Raw genomic sequence first — 9,262 nt, forward strand, 5'->3', positions numbered from 1 at the left:
AGAGTAAGGAACAATATTCAGGTGTGAACAAGAGCGTGTAAGGGGGGAATTGAGTAAATTAGCAAATGTCAAACAGAGCTGGCAGAGTCACCCCTGACCCCCATGGCTGAAAGAAACAGAGATTGCTGTTCCCATCATGTTGAAAAGCCAAGGATCTTGCTTAAAATTTGGAGTTACCAAGGCCAGCATCCTGTGGGAGCATGAGCTGTAGGCACCAGGCACTGCAATATCTGTCTTCTCTCCCTACTCCAGATTAGGACATACATTCTGCTGCCATTCCTCTGATATGTACTTTACTCTGAGCCATCTGCAAATGAAGGAATGGTCTGTGGCAGGTGAATGTAATCCAGAAAGCTGAGGTGGAATCAGACCACAGTTGTGCTGCATGCCTTGTGGGTCTCTGCTACTTCAATTAGAGCAGCAAACCCACATATTGATGGCCTACTTCCTGTCTTTATCTCTTTCCCTTTCTGTGTACGTGGAACAGAACAGAAGCCAAAGAAAATAGTCCAAAACTTTCTACACATTTTTTTCCTACAGTATTCTTCCAAGGATACACCTAGAAAGACTGTTCCTGCTTCCTGTAATTTTGGATGAAAATCTGAATGGAGAACTTACGTTGGACAATAAATCATGCACATGTTTGGTCCTTCCATGCCTCTGGCATGGCATCATCTTTTATTATGAACACAACTGTCAGGAAAAAATCATGAAGGCCAGTCCATGTTTTCTTCTACACCAAACCATTCTCTTCAGTTTCCTCACTTTTTTGAGTTTCAGCTTTTAAATCAGGTATTTGGATCACCTGTATTAATCACCAGTGGATTAATCACCAGTATTAATCAAGACAGGCCAGCATGGAACTGACCATAGCCTAGAAAACCCACCTCAGAAGTAGGGTGGGTTATGCTGAGCTCTGTGTTGCCTCAGCCAGCTGGCACTGATCTCTCTGCCTCTGCTCCATGCTCCAGTCACTGCTGCAGCATCAGCTGGGGAAGTGATGTCCATCCCTCCAGAGCAACGTCAGCAAAGGCAGACCAGTGTCTCAGGATGCCACACTGTTGTCAGCGTGTAAAGTGCGTGGCCTGAATTGTCCTCTGGCAGGTGCTGAACTATTTCCACTGGCTGAAAGAGGTGCCTGAAAATGGGCCATGAGTGAACACTGGTGCTAGAGTGAACAGCCCTTCCCTGGGAGCTGAAGTGCCTTTCCATGTTGCTGTGGGGCTGAGTGTTTTCTCAAGGCACACAGGATGCACTGGAAAATCTGATCCTCGGGAACAGGAGACCAGTTTCACAAGGCTGGAAAAGATCAAGTCTTGAAATATTTGAATATGGAGTTTGAGACCAGGACACTGAGTCCTTCTTGAAGACAGAAGGAAAGTAGTCCACAAGAGAGATCCATTGCATGGATGATAGTGTCCCTGGTGATGTCACAGAGGCACAGCATGGAGTCAGCAGACAGGTGGATCTCTTCATCTCGTAGCACTCCCATCACAGAGCAGAAAGAGAAGGAACATCAGAGGCAGGTCCTTGGTGTGCCTCAGTGAACCTCGCTCTGATGACTTCCCGGGCTCCCTGGTTTGTTTTCCCTCCAGTTTGGGACTTGGGCCAGATTGTGCTTGGACTGTGAATGCTTCCAGATGTTCTCAGCCCTTGGCAGGGCAGAGGCATGCCAGGCTGTAATTGGTATGCAAGCAAACTCATGCAAGGGGCATATAAAACATTACCTATCCCTTGGCCAGTGCCTGGTGCCTGGAGGTCTGCTGGTCGCCAGTGGCAAAGGGGAAGGAAAACATCACAGCCTGGTGGAATGGTTTCTTTTATTGCTATGTCCCTTTGGCAAAATGGCCAGTGTGTTAAGTGGCACCTGGATGGAAAGGCAGGAGAATGCAGTAGGAAGAAGCAATGAGAATGCAATTCAAGCCAAAAGCATTAAAAACCTGAAGGAAAACATTGCTTCTCTCACTGCTGCCAAGTTTATTTCAGTATGTGGCAACCTGGTGAAGTACATTCCTTTATAGGGGAGGAATTACAGAGGACAAGACCTTAAATTCCTCCCATTTGCTCAAGAACTCCAGCAAACACCTCCTCCTTCTTCCCCCTCCTGCTGGTCCAATTTTAAGGAGATTTTAATTTGAGCCCAAAGTGCTGGAACATAGACAGGAAACGGCTTATAATTTGCAAAAGTGTATATAGTTTCATGGAAAAGCAACATATATACTGAAACCTATGCCTTTCAAATTCTTCCCAGCAGCCATCTCTTCTGGCCTGGGGACAATGGAGTCTCTGTGTTCAGGTCTGTTTTCGGTTGAAGCGGTCCATGACTGCTCTTTTGTGACCAAACAGAATGCGGGAGTGAGCCGGTCGGAGCACTCGGTGCCTTAATTATTTGGGTCATGTGGCTGCTTCCACTGCTGCAAGTGGCAGAGGACATGCAACTGAGGAGCATCGTTTCTGCTAAAGTGAGACTTGAAAACAAAAACCCACACAAGGGAAGTTCAGGCATCCCTCAGAAATCAGAGGCAGGGCTTCCATCAGCTTGGAGAGGGCCAGGGCTTCAGCCTTCGTGCTGGGATGGAAGGATGGATGCATGGATGCGTGCTTGCATTGACTGTGATGAGGTCACTGTGACTTAGAAATGCATTTGGCTTTGGCTGCTTAGAAAATTGGGAGTCCAAAAGGCTCTTCTGTTCAGCCTTTGCATTTGCCCTAGAATTTTTGCAGGCACAAAGACAGGCTGAACGGACAATGGCTTGCTTGACTGGCAAGCACAAATGCGAGATTTTGCACGTACAAAGGATTGTTTGTGCAAGCAAAAATGTCATGCAAAATGAGGAGCATGTGGCCATGACAGGAGGGACTTCAGAGTGAAGAAACCAAATCGCATCACCAGTTTGATTAAGGAAATTAGGGCAAAATTTTGAAGCATGTATGTTGGCTTTGGAGTGAAAGAGAGGTCTCTTGCCTTGGGTGACCAGGAGACACATTAGGTTGTGGACAGCAGAGCTGCAGTGAGCTGGCAGTGCTGCTGTTTGGATGTGGACATATGAAAGAAAACATTTGTACAGAAGTTAGACATATTATCTGAATCTGAGCCACACTGCATCCTGCTCAAACACTGATGGCCCAGTAGTGTTGGCGGCATTAGCCTGGAACCAGTTTCTCTCTGTGCAGACAAGCAAGTGTGTATGCAAAACGCACATCTAATTGTGCTACTTATTGCTTCAAAGTTATCAGAATTACATAAAATGTAAAACAGGGAATTTACTTACTTTTTATCACCTGTACTTTTAGTAGAGATTAAACAATGCTAGTTGTTCAATTGTGCCCAACATTAGTCATCTCGGAGAAGATCTGGTTGGCCTGAAGGATTGTACTGTTTCTCAGGAGTGAGAAAGCCTGGGCTGGTTTTCTGGGCTGCAATGTTCTCTGGTTGACTAAAGGTACTTGTCTGAAAACCCTTTCTAATGCCAGTTTTGAAACAAGTGCTTTGGAGTCCAAACTCAAAATGCTGGTCTTTGAAACACTATGCAATATAAGTGCCCTTGGGCAAAAATCTTAACCTCCCTGTTTTTCTCCCTTCTTTTGAAAATTGAAGGTAATTATTCCTAACTATCCTTGTCAATTAGGCACAGCCTAGAGATGGGTGGAATATCATGTTTTCTCTTGGGAAGGATTCTATTTCTCTTCAATTTATAATCCCCTCTCATTGCAACTGAGGTTCATGTAGCTACTGTTTAACCATAGCCACCCATGATTTTGGACTGTTTTCTCTCCTCCCAGCAGCCACCTTTGAGGCTACACAGGCAGCACCATAATCTCAGGCCTTTTTGAAAGCAAGTGCTGAAGCTCAGATGGACAATGCTTGGTGTCTGCAGATGACATTTTGTGGGTGAGCATTCAGGACTGCTGTTTCACCTTGTCTAGAGAATGGTGGCATTGGGATTCTATGGCTTTCCTTGAAACTGCTCCTCCACCTAATGGTGGGTAGAGCATCACCTGTGCATGAGCTCCAAATTAGGAATTTAAAGCATGCATTGAGGAGAACTTGCCCTATAAAGTGGTCAAGGTTAATGAGGAGGTACAGAGAGCTGGATCAGGAATATCATGACTCCTTTTGGGCCTTGAAAAGACACTGGGACCTATTGGCATTTTTCCAGCTAATTACCTGCAAGAAGAAAGGCTAGGGCTTGCCTTTTGAAATGTAAAATGAGGTATTATGCAAAAAGAACACAGAATTTAAATCAAAAGAACAGTCAGATCCTTGTGGTTTGAGGGGCACTTTCTCTGCTTGGATTGTCTGAGCTGCTCCCTGTTGGGATGAGAGGCTTTGTCCTGCCTGGGGTTGTGACCAGAGCACCAACTTAAGGGTTAAGTTGCATAGTAAACTAACTAGGGGCAAGCAGCTCTAGGTATATGCAAGAGATGAGCAGGGCACTGATGAACCTGGCTTGATCAAAACAGGTCCAGGCTTTCTGCAGCACTGAAAAAATCTCAGGGCACTTTTCCTGTGGCACACAAATGGTAGCGACCTCCTGACTCTCTCAGCAGCACCAGGCATTTTGTCCTTTCAGAAAATCTGGTGGTTTTGCCTGAGCAAGCAGGAGACTGTCCCCAGGTCACCTTCTCTGTTCCTCCTGGATTGACTTCTGCGTTTCTGGGAACTGCAGTGGGAGAGCAGCTACAGGAAGGGGGCCTCAAGAGGATTTAGGGATGTTGCCATATTCTGCAGATGCTCCCATGTGTCACAGCACTACCACAGGAGTCTCTTTTAAGTGCAACTGTGCTACAGAGAGCATAATCCATCTTTCCAAGGCCTGTCATGAGGGCAAAATATGTGTAGAGGCGAGGTGAAAAAGGAGTCATAAGGGCCTTTCAGTACATGCTCAGATGCAGAGGTTCTGCAGCTGGGAGAGAACACATGCCAGCAGTTTGAGTATGTGGATATGCAGGAGGAAAATCAATGGAACCTCATGAATCTGGTCCATTTCAAGTCAACCTATCCTTTCAGCTGGGAGGGAGCAAGGGTTGTTCATAATTTTGGACATGAGACCAGCCAACTAATGAGTCAGGTCTGATTCCACGGGGTAGAAATTTGGAGTCCCTGGGTTCAGCTGTGTCATTTCTAGTTATTATAATATGGTTCAGATCTCCAAATAAGCCAAATAGGTCCCAGCTCTAAGCAAAATTCAGTTTATATTTCTTTTGAATAAGAAGACAGGGGACAGTCTGTCTATTTGCAATTGTCTATTACAATGAGAGAGAAAAACTGGATCAAATTCTAGCTCTAAAAATCCACAGGCACGGGTTTTCTGGTTATTATTTCATTCGTCTCCTTTCCCCTCAGAAACAGCCCTGAGAATGATACACATTCTCACAAGAAATCTTGTTGATGTCTACGGGATTTTGCCCAAGTCACCAGGTACAATGAGTTGCTGGTGTTTGCTGGCAATGAGCATGGATTCTTTTTGATGCTCTAGTGCAGCAGTAGCTGATCAGCTACATGCTGGGTGTCTTTGAAAACAGAATGAGTGTCTTTGAAAACAAAGTAAAATGACTTTGGTCTTTTCATAGTGAGGAGCTGGAGTTTTGAAAGTGCCATTTTACCTCTTTTGCTGTTGAAAATGGAGAAACATATAAATTCTGCTCCAAGCCAGAAGTTACTTGTTGTGCATTTTTCTTTCCTCACTGATCCCAAATAATTTAATTATTGGGATTCAACATAAAAATCCAAGCCATTTCAATAAATATACATGCCAAGGAGACATTATTTAAGCTCTCTAGGAGGTTAAGGCTCTGTAGGAGATTTTCCTTTCAGCCTTCTCTTGTACCAAGAGTTGAATCAGGAAGATGAACATCAGCTTCTTGGAGACCTGTTCTGTGAGGTATTTTAAACACAAATAAGGAAGTCTTCTGCTACTTTCCTATTGTAGTGTGTTATACATATCTGCAGCGCCTCTGATTGAAATATTAAATGATGTAACTCTCTCCCCTGGCCCCCACTTCCAAATAAACAGGTTTTTCTAGTTATATTTAGCCCATAATTAATTAATAAACCAGACCCTAATCTGTTTATTAACTGCTTTATCCTCCCTTGTTGTCAGGAAAAGCTGTAGAAAGGGTTACACCAGGATAATAAAAAGTCTTAGCTCTCTCATCAGAGCTAGGATATTCTTGTATGATGGATGTGGATAATTTTATGGTGAGGATATGATTTGATGACCTGCTGTAGCAGAGATCTGGATTCTGCATCACAATAGGTTCCCTCACATCCTTGTGCTATTGCAGATATCAAGTATGGCCCTGGCTGTCAAATTCACAATATTTTCTTCAATCAACAGGGGATCTGTGAACCTATAGCAGAGAAGTACCTGTCTCTAAGGTGAGATAAAAGATGGAGGAGGGGCTTTTGTTTTGTTTCTAAACACAAAATAATCTACTCTTTAATGTAAGCAGGATATAAAACTATATTCCTAAGTGAGGATGAATCTATTTTTAGATATAAAACTATATTCCTAAGTGAAGATGGAGAGACAAATAGCTGTGTTCCTCATTCCTCAGTCTAATAGCTTTTGGTTGTTACCATGAAGCTGCAGATTCGAAAATCATGTGTCTTTCGTAAGACATGGTTCTTTGCTTTCACTTTCTGAAGTTTCTTCTAACTTCTGCAATAAGGCAGAAAGGCCGAATTTAATGAAAAAAGCACCCAGAGTTCAATAAACAAATTAAACACCATTTTGCATTCCTGTGAAGTCTCATGACATCCAAGACAACCCTATGATTTCCTGATTCTCTGGGTGTAGGAGAGCCCACCTTGGGATGCTCTAACACTTATCCTTGAAAACACTCCAAAACCTGATAAGTCAGCCCAGTCTTGGGCTGCTCTCAGCCCTTGAAGCTGGTACAAATGCCCATCCAGGTCAGAATTAGAATGAACCAAAGTAATCGTCCTCCTTCCCTGAACCCCATGTCCTCTGGCAGTGGAGACACCTGGAAGGCTATGTGTGCCTCTGCTTTACAGTCTGAGTCCTCCTCCTGAAGCATCGCATCACCCTCCTGTTCCCAGCCTGCCTGTTCTCTGGGCAATCAGCTGCAGAGGGTGCTCTTGTTCTGCCTGAAAACAAAAAGTTTGGGTAACTCCAGTCTCATCTCTTCCCTTCCACCCGCTCCGTCTCAACGCAAGCAAACAAATGAGTCTGCTGCCACCTGAGTTCTGCCCTGGAACGAAGGAGCCAGCGGTAAAGAGCAATTCCAGAACATGCCTCTCCCTGCTTGCAGGGGGAGCCTGGGGTCGAGCTCCAAACTTGAAGGGGCTGCGTGGATTGGGCCAGGCAGGGAGGGCAGGAGGCTGCTGCTGGAGGTAAATGCTGTCAGCAGTGGTGTGGGCAACAGGAGAGCTGCTCTTCCCTCACGTCTGGCCCGGGAGATGTTGACCTGGCAGTTCAGCCCCAGGGCTGAGGGCCTCCTGTTGTGCTGTCATCCTGCTCTACAAGAGAAACAGGCTGTTTCTGAACCAGATTTGGGTCAGGGTGTTTATTAAAGCATCCCCGGGGTGCCTGAGCATTTCTAGCTCCTGGGCACAGAGGTGCAGACAAGGCAATCTGTTGAGAAAGCATTTCCTCGATGTGCTGCTCACCTCTGGAGCACCTCAGTACACAGCGGGTCTTGTGTGCAAATACATCTCGAATGTTTCAGAGAGCAGGGAACTTTTGGAGCCACAGAAAACAGGTGGGAGGGATCCTGAGAGGCAGTTCACTACAGTGACCTTCCCCATGACAATGGCAGCTCAACTGAAAGCAGCCTTTGCCTGGGCTGCTCTCGAAATCCCCCAGTGATGGAGATTTCACAAACTTTCCAGGCCATCTGTTCCAGAATTTTACTCTTCTTGCTTTGGTGGTAGTATCTGGATTATATTTCTCATTCCTCATGGCTAATCAGTCACCCAAGATACAGAGGATTTTCTCTTCCCCATTATGTGAATGTGCACAATAATTAGTAAATAATAAAGCAGTGTCATGTTTTGCATCTGTGTGCTGATTTGAAGACAGGTTCAATGAGCTTTGTGTTCACCTGCTACTTGTGTTTCTCCCTGTGGAAACATACATGCCACTGAAATTCAATGCTGCTGGCAGTGAGGACACCAAATAGCACAGGGGTGGTGTGGTGAGGTGCTGAGGGTTTCCCTGAGAGCTGTGGAGGCTCAGCCTTCCTTAGAAAGGTTCTCCACAAAGATCTCAAAGTGGTTAGGGACAACCATGTTTGATGTTGGCCATGAAGTAAAACTTTCCTCCAGTCAAATCCATTTACGGCTAGGAGTGAGAAAATACAGCATAGGATGAAATTAGAAGCGGAATTTGTTTCAGAACACTTCATACTAAGCTTTAAGCAGATGTAATCTTTTCTTGTTTTCTAGCTGTACGCTATAATCAAAGGTGAAGCACTGGTGCCCCTAGAGGATCTTCTTCTCCCTTCTAAAGCGAATTTTTAAATTAGATGGCAGTGGGAGCAAAATATAGTCACTTCTCATTTATTTTCTTTTGTTTTACAACACAGACTTGCAAAATTCATAAGGCTTCCCATACACTCATGTCAGGCTAGCCAAACAGTCAAAAACAGTTAGTATTCTAAAACAGCTGCAGATATTCATAATTTGTGGAACAGAATTTTCTTGCCTAAGAAATTTACAAATAAATCCTCTATAGTGAACACTTCTGAGAATACTGAAGTCTTGGTCATGACCAGTTGCTAAGACAAAAAGCCTCAGTCACCAAGTAAATCTCTTGTGCATCATTTGAACTTGTAATATGTGTAGCTAGCCCTTGAAAGCAAGCTGCTTTCTGCCATCCCCTGAAGACCTGTGGTCATGGAACATTTATCCATTTTTCTACATGATTTCAAAATGCATTATTATTTACTTTGATGAACACTCAACATGAGAACCATGTTTAGGAAATTACAGATATCAAAGTGGAGATGTAATAAAGCTATAAATCTTCTCATCTCTTCTCTCTGTCCACTGAAAAGATAAATAACTAGTTATCACAGCTATATGGGTAGCTTAGAATGTTTTAGAAAATGGGACTAGTATTTTTTTCTCTCCTGGGAGACTAATCTAAGGCTAAGTCATTAAGTCTAAGGATGTTTGTCTTAGGTTTTTTATCAGGAGGCACACTATTCTACTTCTGGTTAATCCATTTTGTCAGTGGGACAGATAAAAATATTCCTTCCAGAGAAGGGGATTCTTATGAAGCCCAACATTACA

General features: G+C 44.2%; 1 long non-coding RNA gene across 1 annotated transcript; it reads left to right on the forward strand.

Annotated features, from left to right (window-relative positions):
• The first annotated feature begins 1,510 nt into the window (after positions 1-1,510).
• On the forward strand, positions 1,511-6,201 carry LOC146434796 (uncharacterized). Its single transcript, XR_014853290.1, has 3 exons — positions 1,511-1,686; positions 3,784-3,892; positions 6,105-6,201. It is a non-coding gene; the product is annotated as an uncharacterized LOC146434796 (long non-coding RNA).
• The last annotated feature ends 3,061 nt before the right edge of the window (positions 6,202-9,262 follow it).

Source organism: Lichenostomus cassidix, chromosome 7, assembly GCF_008360975.1.
Source record: "Lichenostomus cassidix isolate B80296 chromosome 7, HeHo_3.0, whole genome shotgun sequence".
Taxonomy (NCBI): Eukaryota; Metazoa; Chordata; class Aves; order Passeriformes; family Meliphagidae; genus Lichenostomus; species Lichenostomus cassidix.